A 19,996-nucleotide genomic window follows, 5' to 3' on the forward strand; every position below is an offset into this window, starting at 1 on the left:
TTGTGGCCAGATACCCAGGTAGCACACATGATTCCTACATCTTTAGGCACAGTGGAATACACACAAGACTTCTTGCTGGGGAGTTTGGCGAAGGATATCTACTTAGTAATGTAATGGTTAAAAATGTCGCATAACGTCTATGTGATGTCACAATAACTAATTTTACTCTCCTGTCATTCTAGGAGACAGTTAATATGCAGTGCAGTCCTTCATCTTAACACCCTATCTCAATCCTGCCATGCCAAGTGAAAGGAGATACAATGCAGCACACAGGAGGACACATAGCGCGATAGAGAGGACCTTCGGCCTGCTAAAGAGTTGTTTCAGATGCCTTCAAAAGAGTGGGGGTGCACTGCAATACAGTCCGGAAAACACCTGCAAAATCGTGGCTACATATGCTATGTTTCACAACATCGCAACAATGAGAGGCATACTACTGGAACCCACAGAGCCTGACCCCAATGAGGATGGCAATCCCTTGCCACCCCTTCACCCAGCAGATAGAACCAGTGCAGCAGAGGGCAGACAAAGAAGTGCTGAGATTAGGCGCAACTATTTCTGATGTAAGTAATGACAACACCACGTCTACTTTCATGTATTGCTGCAGGTAGCACATTTATTGCCTTGACTTCAGATAATATATGTGTGAATAAGACATAGGTATACAGTATACACAATCAGGTCCCAGTTACAGTGTGACACTATTGACATCATAGTATCACTGCATTGCTGCATGATATGCAAGTCCCCTTTACTTCTCCACAATACCTTTTATGTCCACGCACTCCACTTGAACACTTAGTGGTCTCAGTGACACCTCTAGCTGTGGGTTCAGAGACAGTACTGTGTCTGGTACTGCGATGCCTAGGATCCATCACAGGGGCTGTGACACTGCTTAGGCTAGAGAGTTCCTCACTATCCCCACCACACAGTTCGCTATTTGTAACACTTCGGATTGTCTGCATTGTCTCCAATACATTGGTGATTTGCACCAATCCTCGTGCAACGTCCCTACTGCAATGTGCCATCTCCACTTGCATGCCCACAGCACATTGTGACACCAAAGCAGTTATGGTAGTGAACCGATTGACAAATCTGCTGAACCCATCCAACCTGCCCATCAATTTGTGATGGCGCCTACAGTGGGTGACATGCTCCTGTTGCAATACAGTTCAGAGTTCCCTAATGGCATTTGTCATCTCCCTTTCATGTTCTGATGCAGCTTGCTGTCTCTCACGCAGCTTGCACATATTGCTATTGAGAGACTTCAACTGTTTGTGCATTGATGCCATGTTGTCATCGTTAGACCCCAACTGCCTGTTCATTGATCCCATATTGTGATCGATTGACACCAACTACCTGTGTATAGATCTCATGTGTTTACATTGAAAGTGCTACACTTTCAGCATGGCCACCAAACAGTGATGGGCCCTCACCTTCCTCTGTGCACTATCTGCCTTCTTTGCAAATCCTCCTGAAGGACGTGGACTGACGCTGGGAGAGGGACTGCTGTTTGTCGATGTTTCTAACCTCTGGAGGTGGTGTGGGTACTTCTTCTGGCAATTCCAGGGTAAACTCAGGAAGGGGTAGCACTCTTGCCCTGTGTCTAGTTGGTGCTTGTATGATGGTCTTACTGGTGTTTGAATCGGACTGTGGCTGATTTTCGTCATTCCCCCCATTTCCACTTTCTGCTGCGTTAGGGCCTGGAACATCTGTAGCAACAATCAGCAGCATGTCTTTCTTGGATTTGTATTCTCACTGTTACCTAAATGACAAACATTTACCCTTGGCATAGTATCTCTAATTGCCTGTTATTTATCTGTTTGGTTTTACACTATCTTGCTATTTATGTAGTAGATGCAGTTTAGGGGTATGGAATACCACTCCCATAAGGCATGGAAGTGTTGAATGTAATATGTGCCATGTACTACTTATCACTGTGCATAATGTCATTGCTATTTTCTAATGGGGAATTTGTACATTCACATATGGTGATTCAAATAATTAATACCTTTACCTTTGTTGGTCCCGGGTGTGCCTCAGGTGTCAATGTCAGTGACACCACTAACAGCTTCAGGCAGCAGTGTTGACTCCACAATGTCTTCCATGGGGGTGGACGGTGTCTGGGTGGGTGGTCCTCCTCCAGTTCCCTCCCTCCTGTTCATTCCACCTTGCACTCCAGTTTCTGTATCCGTCTCCTCCATCTGTTTTCTTCTCATCACTTTAAAGTTTTCTTCTCTTTCTGACTCTATTCTTACTCTCTAGGCCTCGACCATCCTGTCTCCACTTCACCCGCTTCTCAAAATCAACACAAACTGTGAGACACTAACACAACACAAAACAAATTGTAAACAATCACACATGCACGCATGCACACACACACACACACACACATTTATGAACCTTGAACAGCTACCACACCTGTTTTACCTGTGTGTGTGTGTGTGTGTGTGTGTGTGTATGAGAGAGAGATATTATGAGTTGGTGTCTGTGGTTTATCTTTTCTGGTTGTCTATAGGGTGCCTTGCACTACAGCTGCTTCCACATGCACTGTGTCTATAATTTGTTTTATTGAAGCTCGCACTTATCCTGATACATCTGTGACTGTGCTGTGTTAGTGAAGCTTGGAAAACATCTTTCCACCTGTTAAAAAGACCCCTCCCGTGCATCCTCCTTACCTGACAAATCAGCAGAGATCATCCCTCTCCCTTCCTTTCCATCTTGCAAACAGGAACACCTAAATGACAGAAAGGATAACAAAATAAGCAACAGGAAACAAACTTGCATCAGATCACCAAAGGAAATGATGGACTTGCCCTTTCAGGAGAGGGAGGGCAGGGTCAGGCATATGAAAGGAGACCCTGGTTGGCCAGAGGTGTGTTCCCCACCCCCTGGACTTCAACAGGCGAAACCTTGCCTGGAGGAAGATGCCGAGGAAGAACCTGGCAGGAAGCAGGTGGAGGAGCCCGCCAAAAATGACACGAAGGAAATGTACCCAACGATGACAGAGAGTATGTGGAGAGCCTTTCGAGCCGCTGCCAGGATGAGGAAGGCAGGACAGAAGCCGAGGCAATGAGGTGCAAGAGACGTGGTACGAAGACTGGTGGACGATGTCAGTCAAAGTGCCCGAGCCCGCCACAACTCTGGAGATATGTGATTAGCGCGGTGAGTGGGGTGATATTGCCACAATTGTCTTGCATGTCACACTGGTGGTGAAAATAGGAGGGCAAGCCGAGATCTATACTTAAAAAAGGAGCTATTGGGTACATGGAACACTTACTGGATGCTCTAAAGTATAGTCACTGTTAGAAATGGGGTCTCTGGCTTGCAGTCAGTTTGCACTCTATCCAAGCAGGAACCCTCAATCTAGTCAGGGTAAAGGAAATTCACACTTAGATAACCCTTGCTCACCCCCTTGGCAGCTTGGTACAAGCAGTCATGCTTATCCCAAGGAAATGTGCAAAGTAATTATACTAACACACACAGTAAAACTGTGAAAGCACTACAAAATGGACACCACACAGGTTTAGAAAAAGAGTGAATATTTATCTAAATAAAACAAGACCAATTGCATAAAAATCCAACATATACTAGTAAAGATATGACTTTTGCAAGATTAAACAGAAAATGAGTGTCCAGAAGCACAAGTGCTGCAATTTGCTGTTATCACGGTGTAGTGATGGAGTGGTTTCCCACAATGTAATGCCACTGGTGCTGGTGACAGAGTCACATGGATCCCCAGGTACAGTGCTTTATGCAAAAGTGAAGAAACAAGCCGGTGCATGGAGCCAAGGAGAAATACGTAGTTGGATCGAAAATCGTGTTGATTCCAGTGCTTTGGGGCGAAAGAGCGGAGGTGTCAGTGAGAGGCGTCCAGTCCTTGCTGTGGAGCGGTGGAGGCGAGGTGGCATCTGAGCAAGGTGTTGGTCCCTAACACCTCCGGCATGGTCAATGTCTGGAGGGTCAAGATACTGTGGGGTGACGTGACAGGGTCGCAATCATGCTCTGGCTCCCAGGTGCTGCGATGGAGTCGGGTGTCCCAAACATCGGTGCAACAACACTCCGTTCTCACGAGTTCTCAGGACATTAACAGCTGCAGCAATATTGGGCCTGCATTGTCGGTGTGGTCATTGCACTCCGGCAAGTTCCACGGCTTCAGGTGGCTCTGTGGGTTTCATGCAGCAGCATCCTTGTGAAGTCGGACTGAGTTGTCTGAAGTCATTTCACTAGGGATTTCACCAGATTTCACTTCCAGGGGCCCAGGAACTGGAATGGCACGACCTGGCAAGATAGAATCCACAGCAAGTGAACACAGAGACGAGACTGGTTGGTGGAGTCTTTGCTGTCCCTGAAACTTCAAAACAGGAGGCAAGCTCAGTCCAAGCTTTTAGAGTACCTCTCAAGCAGCAATATACCACAAAGTTTAGTCTTTACCCTTTTTCAGACAAAGCAGCAACTGCAGGCCACCCTAGCAAAGCACAGTCACAGGAAAAGGGGCAGTACTCCCCCTCTAACTCTTCAGTTCTTCTCCTTGGCAGAGGTTCCTTTGGAATTTTGAAGCAATCTAAAAATCTGGGGTTTTGGGTCCACTATTTATACCCATTTCTACCTTTGAAGTTGGCAAACTTCAGAGGAAAGTCTGTTGTTCACAAGATCCTGCCTTGCCCATGCCTGGCTCTAGACTCATACCAGGGCATTGGAGACTGCATTGTGTGAGGGCAGGTACAGCTGATTCAGGTGTAAGTGTCAGCTCCTCCCTCCACTCTAGCCCCGATGACCCATCATGATATGCAGGCTACACCCAAGCTCCCTTTGTGTCACTGTCTAGTAGAGATTCAAAAACAGCCTAACTGTCAGTCTGCCTCAGGCAGGGAATACACAAGCAGGCAAAGTCACAGAAAGATTTAAGCAAGAAAATGCCCACTTTCTAAAAGTGGCATTTTCAAGCTGACAACCTAAAAACCAACTTTACCAAAAGATGTATTTTTAAATTGTGAGTTCAGAGACCCGAAACTCCCATACTCTATCTAATCCCAAAAGGAAACTGCACTTAAAACATTTTTAAAGGCAGTCCTTATGTTAACCTGTGAGAGCGATAGGCCTTGTAACAGCGAAAAGAGAATTTGGCAATATTTCACTTTTAGGACATGTAAAACAGATTAGTACATGTCCCACCTTAAACATGTACTGCACCCTGCCCATGGGGCTACCTAGGGCCTACCTTAGCAGTGCCTTACATGTGTAAAAAGTGAAGGTTTGTGCCTGGCAAGTGGGTACAATAGTCAGTTCGAATTGGCAGGTTAAAACTGCACACAAAGACACTGCAGTGGCAGGTCCGAGCCATGTTTACAGGACTACTCATGTGGGTGGCCCAATCAGTGCTGCAGACCCACTAGTAGCATTTGATTTACAGGGCCTGGTCACCTTCAGTGCACTTTACTAGGGACGTATTAGTAAATCAGATATGCCAATCATGGAAAAGCCAATTACCCATACAATTTACACAGTGGGCACTTGCACTATAGCACTGGTCACCACTGGTAAAGTGCCCAGAGTACCAAAACCAGCAAAAACAAAGTCCAGCACACAGTCAAAACATAGGAAGCAGAGGCAAAAAGGGCAGACCACACCAAGGATGCCAGGTCTAACAATCACACTTTGAGTTGGTTGTTTATTCTTTTTTTTTTTTTTTTTTTTATGTTTGGCTGATGTTCCCTCTTTCTCGCTGTGCTCCAATCTCCTTGGGGAAACCCTCTCACTGAACAGCACCATCAATTGTATTCTCTAGCACCAGATCCCACAGGGCACAGATGATATGGTGACAGTAATACCCCTAACTCAGTGACCCATACATACTGTGCTGCATATACTCCTTTTCTTAGAGGGAAATGGTGGTGACATTTCATGTGGTACCTGCAAATGGAGAGCGAAGGAGATAAAGGCCCTACGCCAGTAAATAATCGAACGGGAACTTTACAAGGAGAATAGACTAATCCCGGGGGAACACTGATTTATTTTGTGCATTGTTGCCTGTTTTGTTTTGTGCCCAAATAAGAGCCAAGATTCTCAAACTAACCAACCCATCAAAGCCATATTTCCACTATTCCCTCCCACACCACCACAGTAGAGCCAAAAAGACTATTAGTGGTTATGATTGTTTGATATGTACTGATTTAAGTGGGATTGATTATTTGTACAAGTTTGTAAATATTGCTATGTATATAGTGCAACCTGTCAAAAATACAGGTGTACCCCCAAATAATAATTTTAGTTTCGGGAGGGGGGAAAGACAACAATAATAAAAAAAATAAGCAGTTCTCACTTAGACTGTATACATTTATCAGTATACTAATACTGAAGTTGAATCCCTTGTGGAAAGACCCTGAAATAAACCTTACGTATTTGCTTCTTTTTTATTTATTTTTGACAGCTTTTCTTATAGGATAGCAAAACGTTTGTTTTCATTTCGTTTTCATTTCATTTTCTCAAAACGTGTTATCAGATACATAATATTCTTACAACTGGTAGATCGGTCAAAAATCCAATTGCAATAAATACAAAATCAAAGCTGTACACTATGACAAAAATCTGAAATTCGATCACTCCACTCATCAATGCTGTCTGACACTCATACACTCTCTCCCATGCACTCCATAGTCACTCATCCTTCAAAGAACTCAAAAAAACAAATCTCGTACACAAATACTGTACAACAGAGACCATCCTTCTTCAGCCCTCCATTGTTGTGTCATGAACCGGGTTTGTTCAGCAGATTGGTCAACACAAGTTTCGGTGGAACTCAGATACTTTTGGCCACCTTCTTCAGGAGCTGATTAAAAAAACTCATTAAAATTCCTGGGCCCATATTTATATTTTTTAGCACCGCATTTGCACCGGTTGTTTAAGCAAAAACGGCGTAAACTTACAAAACACAATTGTATTTTGCAAGTTTGCGCAACTTTTGATTAAAAAAATGACGCAAATGTGGCGATAAAAAAGTATAAATATGGGCCCTAATGTGCCCAGATGACAAGCATGGGTTGCTCTATAAAATAAGAACATGTGGGTCATCATCACATTTGCAATTGAGCATAGTTTCCATAATACACTTTTAAGGTAAGTGCTCTAGACCAGGCAGGCACCATGAGTGCAAAGAATCAAAGAAAGAGAAAGGTAAGGGATGCATTATAAATATATGTACATATATATGTCAATCTGCTATATTGGGGGTTTCCATTATATTTCATATATTTATTTATATTTTCGTTACAAATAAATGTTATTTCAGCACAGGGAGATTAGATTAATGGCCCAATATACTAAGACCTTGTCGAAAACCAGAATGTGGAACTTAAAACTAGAATGGTTTGTGAACGGATCTGTACTTTAGAATATCGCCCATGTACTAGTTCTGATTGGGTTTTTGCAGTTGTCTCAAAATGAGCCGTTGTAAATGCTTTGCAACAAACCAAACACCATCTCCAGGTTGGCACTGAGGTGATGGTTGTTGATGTTTTTGTGACTGCTTTTGGTAACCAATATTGACTTAATGAACATTTTTATGAGTTTGTTTCAAAATGTCCAGGAGATGCTTATGGTGATTTTTTCACAGAGGGTATCTGGCTTGCCCCATGTACTTGCACAGCTATTGTTTAGAAATGATTTTGGTTGGTACTCAAACAGACAATAGAAGAATGGAATCCTCATAGTAGAATGAGTTGAGTCATTGTAAGCAAACTCAGGAATACTAAGGGCTGCTAAACTGTTGGAGTTATGATTGATCAACAAGAATCAGAGGACCTATGCTGTCCAATTTTGAAACATTTTGTTTGTCCGTTGGTATCTGAATGCTGGGTTAGGGCAAATACATGTTAATGTGTATCAATGCACATAACACCAAACCTTTCCCAAAAAATCAGCCTATTGTTTGGCAAATTGGTATCTTTGGAAGGGAATGAAATGTGCTGTTTTGGTTAGCAAATCCAATAGGAGCAACAAAGTGGTCTTGTGGTTGGGGTGGGAAAAGAGTTAAAAAGTCTATACTGATAGTATGCCGAGCGGAATGCTGCACAAGTAAAGGCAACAGCATTCCAGAAAGATGAGTATGTGTACTTTTAGAGAGGCACAGTATGTGCAGTAATTTACAAGGCCTCATGTACAAAGCAATTTTACAGCTGCATAGTTCATATTGGAGCTTTTGTAACCACAAACTGGCATTTTGAAATGTACAAAATCCAAATTGTGAATGAGTATCATGCTACCCAATGGTAATTTTGGTTTGCAAGTAAATACCAAATATGTATTTGGAAGTGGTGCATGGAGGCATTTGTTGGACCTGGCTTTTTGACAGAGTCATCCCCAAACTTTTTGCCTCCTTCCTTCTATTTTTTCTGACCTGTTGTTGTTGGCTTTTGAACTCCGGGCACTTTACCACTGCTAACCAGTGCTAAAGTGCATATGCTCTCTGTGTAAATTGTACTGTTGATTGGCTTATCCATGATTGGCTATTTGATTTACTTGTAAGACCCTAGTAGAGTGCACTATATGTGCCTATGGCCTGTAGATTAAATGCTACTAGTGGGCCTGCAGCACTAGTTGTGCCACCCACTTCAGTAGCCCCTTAACCTTGTCTCAGGCCTGCCATTGTAAGGCCTGTGTGTGCAGTTTCACTGCCATTTCGACTTGGCATTTAAAAGTACTTGCCAAGCCTAAATCTCACCCTTTTCTACATATAAGTCACCCCTAAGGTGTGCCCTAGATAACGCCTAGAGCAGGGTGTTGTGTGGGTAAAAGGCAGGACATGTACCTGTGTAGTTTATATGTCCTGGAAGTGTATAACTCCTAAATTTGTTTTTACACTACTGTGAGGCCTGCTCCCTCCATAGGCTAACATTGGGGCTGCCCTCATACATTGTTGAAGTGGCAGCTGCTGATCTGAAAGGAGCAGGAAGGTCATATTTAGTATGGCCAGAATGGTAATACAAAATCCTGCTGACTGGTGAAGTCGGATTTAATATTACTATTCTAGAAATGCCACTTTTAGAAAGTGAGTATTTCTTTCCACTTAAATCTTTCTGTGCCTTACAATCCACGCCTGGCTAGGTTTAGTTGACAGCTCCTTGTGCATTCACTCAGACACACCCCAAACACAGGGTACTCAGCCTCACTTGCATACATCTTCATTTTGAATGGGTCTTCCTGGGCTGGGAGGGTGGAGGGCCTGCCCTCACACAAAGGACTGCCACACCCCCTACTGGGACCCTGGCAGACAGGATTGAACTGAAAGGGGACCTGGTGCATTCCTTAGCCACTCTTTGAAGTCACCCCCACTTCAAAGGCACAATTTAGTTTAAAACAGGGCCTCTGCCCTACCTCATCAGACACTTGCTGGAGATGAAACCTGAACCAGAACCTGCATCCTGCCAAGTAGAACTGCCTGGCTGCTCAAAGGACTCACCTGTCTGCTTTCTACAAAGGACTGCTGCCTTGCTGTTGGCCTGCTGCCTTTCTGAACTCTTGTCTGGCTGCAAAAGTGCTCTCCAAGGGCTTGGATAGAGCTTGCCTCCTGTTCCCTGAAGTCTTAGGACCAAAAAGACTTCTTTTTTTTAATTTGGACTCCTCGTGCGCCGCAAAATTCGATGCACAGCTTGCTCCGTGGTGAGAAAATCGCTGCACGCCGATCCAGAAAGATGCCGCTCGACGCGACGCCTGAGGTGCCCCGGAACTTCGACGCACGGCCTCGCATGGAGAACACCGCCCGACTTCCAGAGAGGAAATTGACGCGACGCCTGCCGTGAGAAAGAAAATTCCACGCACAGCCTCCCGGAACGACACGCAGACGGATAACAAGCCGAGGAATCCACGAACAGACCCTGGGGCATCTGGTAATCCCGTGACCCATAGAAGGAGATGGTCCGCGTGCCGGAAAACGACGCACGTCTTCTCCGAGTGAAAAATAACGATGCAAGTCCGTGTGTGAAGGGGCGCAACCGACGCACACACCATTTTTCCTCCCGTAGAATGACGCACGTCTCCCCGCGTGAAAAATAACAACGCAAGTCTGTGTGTGAATGGGCGTAACCGATGCACACACCATTTTTCCACGCATCTCCTCTTCTGCGGCCCTCTGCGAAGATTTTCCACTCCAAACCAGGTGCTTTGTGCTTGAAAGAGACTTTGTTTACTTTTTAAAGACTTAAGACACTTCATATCACTTTTTAGTGATATCTTTACAAACTCATATTGCATCTTTGATTGTTTTGACCTGCAAATACCCAGATAAATATTATATATTTTTCTAAACACTGTGTGGTGTATTTTTGTGGTGCTATATTATGTTATTGTATGATTTATTGCACAAATGCTTTACACATTGCCTTCTAAGTTAAGCCTGACTGCTCGTGCCAAGCTACCAGAGGGTGGGCACAGGATAATTTGGATTGTGTGTGACTTACCCTGACTAGAGTGAGGGTTCTTGCTTGGACAGAGGGTAACCTGACTGCCAACCAAAAACCCCATTTCTAACATTGGTGATCAGTGGTGAGGATAGGACTTGTATTTGTGCAGTGACATACAGTAGCTAAGTACTTCACTACCTACCCACAGTTGAAGGTCAACTTGATTTTTCATCTTTTTGCTTTTGGTTCTCTGATGTCCTCCTGGATATATTATTGATATTTTGGACTTTGGATTTTGGTTTTGCCTGTGATACCTTATCAGATTGAGAATGGGTATCTACCGTGTGTCATACGTTGTGCCTACTGAATACCTCACTGAGGCTGACCTAAGGAGGCTTTGCAGAAAATGGGGACTTCCTATATCAAGGAGATCCACTAAGATGGAACTGCTAGATATCTACATAACCTGGGGGGAAGAAAGATGGGCAGAGGAAGAGGCAGCAAAAAAACAAATGACTAAGGACTCCTCAGATGAGGAGGAGGACTGCTCAGATGAGGAGGAGGACTACTCAGATGAGGAAAGAGAACCAGTGAGAGATGAATGGCTCCTAGAGGCAGAGCAGTCGCCAGAGGAGCTAGATGACTTTATTGAAAGGGCTGAGGCAGCAAGAGCCTTAGCCCTGGAAAAAGAAAGGATTGCAGTTCAGGAACTGAGCTGTGAAGAGCTGAAACTGCAAGCCGGAAAGGCTGAGTCCAGTTCAGATGGTGCAGCAAAAATCTTGCATCCAGTACTACTGAAGAAGGGCGCGAACCCAGAGATGTGGCGCCCAACTTGAAGAAGGGAGTTGACACACCCCAGGCGGTTCAAGAGTATGAGGTAGTTCCCGTTATGCACAGGGTCCCTGAGAAGGATTGGGGAACTGGCACAGGGAGTCATATTCCTACTGGGGGGAGGGATACTTTACTGGCTCTAGAAGAGAGTGACAGGGAAGAGGGTTCCCCCCTTGTGGACATCCTGGATATAGAGTTTGGAGACATCCCAGAAGAGTATGGGTTGAGTGTCAGGGACAGTCTAATACTGTCTCACCAGTCTCAGGAGGGTGATGTAGAGTGCTTTTTCAAAGCTGAGTCACTGGATGGTTGGGTGAAGGGTACTGTGGTTAATACATGTGAAGGGCAGAGTGATGTAATTGCTGGAGAGCATATGTCTAGTCCTTATTTTCCAGAGCTACGCCAACACCAGGTGGAGTGTGAGTTCTCTGACCCCAGGGAGCTTACAATGGAGGCAGACTTCTGGGTGAGTACCAGAGAGTCTGAAGAGGCATTTGAGGGTGCTCCTGAAGGGAGTGGTCTAGGTGTTTCCCAACCAAGTGAGGTGGGAGAGGATTGTAGTGTCCCAGGTAGGTCCCAGGTCCTAGAGGGTTCCATGAGGGAACGCCATGATGGAAGCTTAGCCTGTACCGTAGGGCCATGTGTTGAGGGAGGCCCCACAGTGTCAGAAGAACTTGGGGGGTGACTGTAGCCAGCATCCCACCAGTTCTGGTGTCTGGCAGTACCACTCCTAGTGAGGGGGTGCAGAAGTCCAGACAGAGGGTTAAGAGGGGGATGCGGACCCCAGTGGAGGCCCTGGAGAGTCAGGGGTCAGCTCTGAGAGCAGAGCCCCCCAGGAATGACCCAGGTGAAACAGTTTCTGGTTTGGGGGAGATCCAGACTCTGCCAGATGGGCAGAGGTCAGGAGACCTGCGCCAGCCAGACTCTTGTGTGGCCCTTGGGGACAGTGTGTCCCTTGTGGGTGGTGAGTGTGCCCCCCAGGAAGTCCTGGCATGCCAGGCAATTGTTCAACCTCAAGGTGGTGACTCTGGGTTGGATGACCAGGTTCAGGGGTTAAACTCTGGCCTGGTGGGGGGGTCAGTGTGCCCTCCAAGAAGTCCTTGTATGCCAGGCAATTGCTCAACCTCAGGGTGGTGACTCTGGGTTGGAAGACAGGTTCAGGTGTTAAACTCTGACCCGGTGGGGGGTAGGTGTGCCCCCCAAGAAGTCCTGGTGTGCCAGGCAATTGTTCTACCTCAGGGTGGTGACTCTGGATTGGATGGCCAGGTTCAGAGGTTAAACTCTGACCTGGTAGGGGGTAAGTGTGCCCCCCAGAAAGTCCTGGTTAGCCAGGCGGTGATCCAGTCTGATGGTACAGACCCTTGGCTGGAAGACCAGGTTCAGGGTGTACCCCCCGTACCTGGAGGGAGGGGCTACTGATAACAGTGCCCCTACCATGTTGTCTTCTGAGGAGGCCACTACTAGTTGGAGGGTGCTGGACACCAGAAGGGAGGGCAGGGGAGGGAAGCCTCATCCCAGGCCCTAGTCCAACCTGAAGGTCCAGACCCCAGGTTGGAGGCCCAGTTGCAGGTTAACAGCCCTGCACTGGTAGAGGATTGGTGCAGGGCGGCTTCTATAAGCACCCTGACCATGTTGGACTCTGGGGGTACAGCTCCAGGAGGGAGGGTACAGAGCCCCAGAGGGGAGGACCAGGTTCAGGCTGACATCCCTGACCTGGTGGAAGGGAGAGTGGTTAAAGGGTGCTCAGCACCTGGGACTACCACCCCACTCTCCACAGCCACAATGGTTGGAGAGCTTTGAGAGGCCTGGGGCCTGGCTCTCATCCCTGACAGCTGTCAGTAACCACTGTGACTTGCTGTCCGGGTGGACAGAGTTATCCCTGGGGAGGGGACAAGTGTCACATCCCGGGGGTAGAGTGGGCAACACCACTGTGTTGGTCCTGGTGGTACTATCCTGCTCCTGGGATACGTCTGTGAGCAAAGTAAGGTTAGGTGCTGCACAGATGGTATCCGCAGGTAAGGAGAAAGGTTCCCCATGGGTTGGCTTAGTGGGCCCTGAGAGTATGGACAGAGGGATCCAATTGGAGTCAGGAAGGCGAAGAACTGGAGCATGCCCCTGCTGTTGTGGGCCTGGGTCCTTGTTCTATCGCCTCAAACAGGGAAGAACATCAGGATAGTGATTGTTCTCCCCTGGCTTTAGGCTGGTGGGGGGGTCATGTTAGACCTGGCTTTTTGAGAGGGTCATCCCCAAACTTTTTGCCTCCTTCCTTCTATTTGTTCTGACCTGTTGTTGTTGGCTTTTGAACTCTGGGCACTTTACCACTGCTAACCAGTGCTAAAGTGCTTATGCTCTCTGTGTAAATTGTACTGTTGATTAGTTTATCCATGATTGGCTATTTGATTTACTTGTAAGACCCTAGTAGAGTGCACTATATGTACATAGGGCCTGTAGATTAAATGCTACTTGTGGGCCTGCAGCACTAGTTGTGCCACCCACTTCAGTAGCTCCTTAACCTTGTCTCAGGCCTGCCCTTGCAAGGCCTGTGTGTGCAGTTTCACTGCCATTTCAACTTCGCATTTAAAAGTACTTGCCAAGCCTAAAACTTCCCTTTTTCTACATATAAGTCACCCCTAAGGTGTGCCCTAGGTAACCCCTAGAGCAGGGTGTTGTGTGGGTAAAAGGCAGGACATGAACTTGTGTAGTTTACATGTCCTGGTAGTGTAAAACTCCTAAATTCGTTTTTACACTACTGTGAGGCCTGCTCCCTTCATAGGCTAACATTGGGGCTGCCCTCATACATTGTTGAAGTGGCAGCTGCTGATCTGAAAGGAGCAGGAAGGTCATATTTAGTATGGCCAGAATGGTAATACAAAATCCTGCTGACTGGTGAAGTCGGATTTAATATTACTATTCTAGAAATGCCACTTTTAGAAAGTGAGTATTTCTTTGCACTTAAATCTTTCTGTGCCTTACAATCCATGTCTGGCTAGGTTTAGTTGACAGCTCCTTGTGCATTCACTCAGACACACCCCAAACACAGGGTACTCAGCCTCACTTGCATACATCGGGATTTTGAATGGGTCTTCCTGGGCTGGGAGGGTGGAGGGCCTGCCCTCACACAAAGGACTGCCACACCCCTTACTGGGACCCTGGCAGACAGGATTGAACTGAAAGGGGACCTGGTGCATTTCTTAGCCACTCTTTGAATTCACCCCCACTTCAAAGGCACAATTTAGTTTAAAACAGGGCCTCTGCCCTACCTCATTAGACACTTGCTGGAGAAGAAACCTGAACCAGAACCTGCATCCTGCAAAGAAGAACTGCCTGGCTGCTCAAAGGACTCACCTGTCTGCTTTCTACAAAGGACTGCTGCCTTGCTGTTGGCCTGCTGCCTTGCTGAACTCTTGTCTGGCTGCAAAAGTGCTCTATAAGGGATGGATAGAGCTTGCCTCCTGTTCCCTGAAGTCTCAGGACCAAAAAGACTTCTCTTTTTCACTTGGACTCCTCGTGCGCCAAAAACTTTGACGCACAGCTTGCTCCGCGGTGAGAAAATCGCCGCATGCCGATCCAGAAAGACGCCGCTTGACGTGACGCCTGCGGTGCCCCGGAACTTCGACGCACGGCCTCACATGGACAACACCGCCCGACTTCCAGAGAAGAAATCGACGCAATGCCTGCCGTGAGAAAGAAAATTCCACGCACAGCCTCCCAGAATGACGCACAGACGGATAACAAGCCGAGGAATCCACGCACAGACCCTGGGACATCAGGTAATCCCGTGACCCATAGAAGGAGACGGTCCGCGTGCCGGAAAACAACGCACGTCTTCCCCGAGTGAAAAATAACGATGCAAGTCCATGTGTGAAGGGGGGCAACCGACGCACACACAATTTTTCCTCCCGTAGAATAACGCGCGTCTCCCCATGTGAAAAATAATGACGCAAGTCCGTGTGTGAAGGGGCGTAACCGAAGCACACACCATTTTTCCACGCATCTCCTCTTCTGCGGCCCTCTGCGGAGATTTTCCACTCCAAACCAGGTACTTTGTGCTTGAAAGAGACTTTGTTTACTTTTTAAAGACTTAAGACACTTCATATCACTTTTTAGTGAAATCTTTACAAACTCATATTGCATCTTTGATCGTTTTGACCTGCAAATACCCAGATAAATATTATATATTTTTCTAAACACTGTGTGGTGTATTTTTGTGGTGCTATATTATGTTATTGTATGATTTATTGCACAAATGCTCTACACATTGCCTTCTAAGTTAAGCCTGACTGCTCATGCCAAGCTACCAGAGGGTGGGCACAGGATAATTTGGATTGTGTGTGACTTACCCTGACTAGAGTGAGGGTTCTTGCTTGGACAGAGGGTAACCTGACTGCCAACCAAAAACCCCATTTCAAACAGCATCCAATTCCTTTAGCTGTATTAATGTGTTGGTGACTTAAATCCACTCATAAAACATTAGTAGTTTACCACAAAGTCTTTTAAGAAAAAAAAATGGATTGCTTCATTGAAAAGTAATTACAGGAATGGTGGTCTGCTGACCCTATTTCGATGCAGTATTTTGCAAAACAACCTGTTAATACATAATTTGGTTTGCAAAATACGAATGCATTTGGAAGAAGCAGGTGCAAAAATTGTGATTAATTCTGTCAAATAATTTTAACACATTCCAAATAAGAAATTTTGAATCATTATTATTCACAACTTGAAATTTCTTATTTGGAATATTTGTACATCAGGCCCTAAATCCTGTGCATTTTCAATCAGTTTCAAATACCAAAACCAACATTGAATGGATAGAGGAGTTAAATGCTCTCTTACATGTTTTGCCAAAGTTTCAAAATAATACCTAGGAAGTGCCTGATAGCACAAGTCTGGGGCATGTTCATATGAGGCCCTTTACAAAGTACATACCATCTCAAATGAGTTTCTGGATTCTGGCACCCACCCAAGACAATCTATATGAACAAAAGCAGAGCAGACTTCAAAAATAAATCTATCTAAATCTGTTGGACCTCTGATGACTCCTCCCTGCAGAATGGTCAAGTCAGTGGTGTTCTGTGGTTCATCATCTGAATGGCCTGGACAATCCACTTTGGTGCTTTTTGTTCCTGATGGATTTGATATGGAAACGCCAAACTCACTGAAAAGTAAGATCAATTGCAATTGTCTGGAAGACACTTCTTATACATAGTGTAGAAATTGTAGGTTTTTCAGGTCCAAAATAATGTATACATTATGGCAGGCTCCTTGGAGGTGATGCCTCTATACTTGGAAGGTTACTTTAATAGTTAATAGTTTCTTCTAAATGATTATTTATTTGCATTCAGTGGGGAGCAGATTGTTGGAGAAAAATGTCCATCTAATTTTGGTGTCTTGTTGGGACTATACTCCACCAATTGAGAAGTGTTAGACTCCACTACATATGAAAGTCAAAAGGGTGAGGGTGTCTGAGGGTGGGTGCTGATGCAAAACTCTTTTTCAGCCTTTGGAGGATGCCTTCTGTGTGTGTGTTTGTCTGGAAAACACTCCTTTCTATAGGAGATGGGTCATTGGGGTAACAGTACTGGAGAGGTTGGCAATAAAATATCTCTAGAAATTTGCAAATCCTCTGAAGCTTTAGACTCCCTTGACACACACGAGCAGATGACATTCCAATGTGCAGAGGAATGGGTCAAAGGGGCACAGGTCCTCTTTTTCATCCAGCTGCACAACTCCTTCTTGTCAGGTGTTGTGCGATGAGCTAACAGGTTTCTTTAAAAAGAAAATAGAAGACACATATGTTAAACTAAAATGTAGTGGCTGGGCCTTTTTCCTGGGCTCAGACATAGCCATAGTCCAGAGGGATTGTGAATGTTATCTGCTCACAGAAGCTAATGTTATGGAGCTTGTAGCCCAAACTAAACCAGGAGCACCATCAGACCCCTGACCTCCAAATATCTTTCAGGATATTGCAGGAACAGTTGTTCCTCCCTTAACCATGCTACTGAATTCAATCATTGACTCAGGTACATTTCCTATAGAATGGAAGAAGGCTTCTATTCTGCCACTGCTGAAAAAAAACTACATTAGACTCTAAGGGGGTAAAGAACTATCAGCGTATATCATGCTTACCTTTTCCTGCAAGGCTTTTGGAGAAACATATGAACAGCTCACTTTCCAAATATCTAGAAGAAAATGATACCTTAGATTCCATACGATTTGGGTTTAGACCAAATCACTGTACTGAATTGGCACTTGTAGTAGCAACTGATAAGTTGAGAAACATCTTTGATAAAGGAGGGAAGGCAGCAATGATCATGCTGGATCCATCAGCAGCTTTCAATACCTTAAACCATGCGATTCTGCTGGACCGTCTGAGGGAAACTGGAATTGGGAGCTCAGCCCTCAAACTATTTCACTCTTTTCCCTTGGTAGAAAGCAATCAGTTTTCCTGGGAAATTTTGACATGTAAGCCATTTTCGTTGCTGCCCTGTCGTTTTCTCCAGGGTTCTTCTTTGAGTCTCAAACTTTTTAACATTTATTTGGCTCCTTCAAGCAGACCGATTCGCTCCTTTGGCTTTGCAACTGTGGCCTATCCTGATGTCACACAAATTCTTGTGTCAATTTTTAATGATGTTGATGAGACAGCATACTGTTTTAACAACTTTATAGCCGCTGTTGTAGGTTGGATGGACAACAACAGCCTCACGTGAACTCTTATAAAACTGAAGTTTTGCTTCTTGGTAAACATACAACATTCTGGAATTAATCGTGGTGGCCTCAGTTGCTTGGTCCTCTTTCCATTCTGGTACCTTTGTCAAGAAACTTGGGCACAATTTTCGACGCTAGCCTTTCTTTCAACAGACAGGTCAATAAACTCTCTTCTTCATGCTACTTTTTGCCCTGCATTAAAAAAAGTTCTTCCTTTTATTCCGTATGAACTGCAGAAATAAATTGTTACTGCCTTAATTTTATCAAGGCTACACTGTTGTAATGCCTTACACTTAGGCATTCAACAATGCTCCCCAGCAAAACATCAGATCCTGCAACGTACAATGGCTCGATTTCTAAAGAAATTCCATAAATTTAAGTTAGGGGCCGAGGCAGTGCATAAACTTCATTGACTCCCTGTAAAGAAAGAGTATCCTTTAAAGTCTTATGTCAGGCACACACAACTTTGCATGACAAAGGTACAGCTTATTTGATAAGACATCTTTCCTGGTATACTCCCAGATGAATCTTGATTTTAGCACATTCTAGGACAAATAACATTTTCAAATTGAGAAGAAGGTGCTGGGAAACATTACTTCTCATCTGTTGAATAAATTAACCTTGTAACTTAGAAGTCAGTTTAATCATCTTAGTTTTAGGAAGCTTCCTAATACATGGCTGTTATCCCACGCGATATGAACAGACATAGGTCTGGCCATCGGTAACACTTTGCTTTTATTTTTTCTACTCCCTCTGTGTCTGTGGACTTAGCACCAAGAACCCTTTTGGCATTTGTGCACTATGTAAGACATATCAATATCAATAATACTCAAGACCAGAAGTGGATGAGAACCTGTGACAAGTAATAATAGGGGCTTCCATATCATCACTATCAACTGTTCAACAAATGAGGCCCTTTAGAGTTTGCCAGAATGGGAGCACAGCTATACATTGATGGAAACACTGGCATGGAAAACTTATGGTTCCTCTACCCCTTTTAAAAAGAGGAATGCTGAATTGCTGACTACAGTGCCTCAACTACCTCTGCCATTTAATGAAGGTTGAATTTTGTCTCAGGGAATCGGTTCTTGGCAGGCTTTTAGGAAAACTTGCATTTTGTTTTTCAGAATGACTTTAGGTTAACTTATCTAGTGGTAGTAAATTCAAAGACTGAGGGCCATCACAATTTCTCCACCAGCTATTATACTAATGGGGTTATTTAGAGTTTGATGGAATGAGAATACAGTTGCAAATCAGCATTGCTTCCACCCCACCAAACCCATGATTCTCCCACCATAACTAGATGAGGGGTTCCTACAGCATTTCTGATAGTGGAACCTCATCTAGATCCACCTTAAAGCCTCTGACTTAATGGTCCATCTGCCATTGGGCACTCAGGCAATAGTGACATTCATGCCTTGCAATTTAGGGTGAGGACTCAGAGACAATCATTACATTTCCATCTCTGATACCAGGCAAGACATGGCATCCCTGGCATAGAAATCATACAATGACACCAAAATGCAGGGAGAAATCTATATGCATGTCAGGGCAATTGTTTTTTTTTTTTTTTTTTTCAAGAAGAAATGTCTCGCTTTCGGACATTATTTCTTGAAAATAAAAACCTTTGCTGGGCAGGTACACAAATGATAGCAATCTAATTTTACTATTACATTGGTGGCATAGAAGTTAGCATATGACGACTTACAAGTTTCTTTAAAAGCCTAACAGAGAAATAAACATGAAATGTAAAGATGTGCATGTTTGAAACACAGTGGACATTGTGATCTCTATTCGTTTTTGACATCATGTTTTGCCATGAAAGATGTTGTGCGCTTATATTTTAGTGAACTACTGACATTAATTACTACTAAAAGTAGTAATTTTAGAGAAAAATTAGAGATTAATGTATAATATGAATTAATTGTACATTTATTAATTTAAAAGTACTTATTAATGTGATATACATGTGTTAAGAAAAGTAAATGCACATTTAAACTATTCTAAAGGTATGCACAAATAATGATTGCAATTAAATAATTTGCTTTGCATACCTGATTTAA

Source organism: Pleurodeles waltl, chromosome 11 (assembly GCF_031143425.1).
Source record: "Pleurodeles waltl isolate 20211129_DDA chromosome 11, aPleWal1.hap1.20221129, whole genome shotgun sequence".
Taxonomy (NCBI): domain Eukaryota; kingdom Metazoa; phylum Chordata; class Amphibia; order Caudata; family Salamandridae; genus Pleurodeles; species Pleurodeles waltl.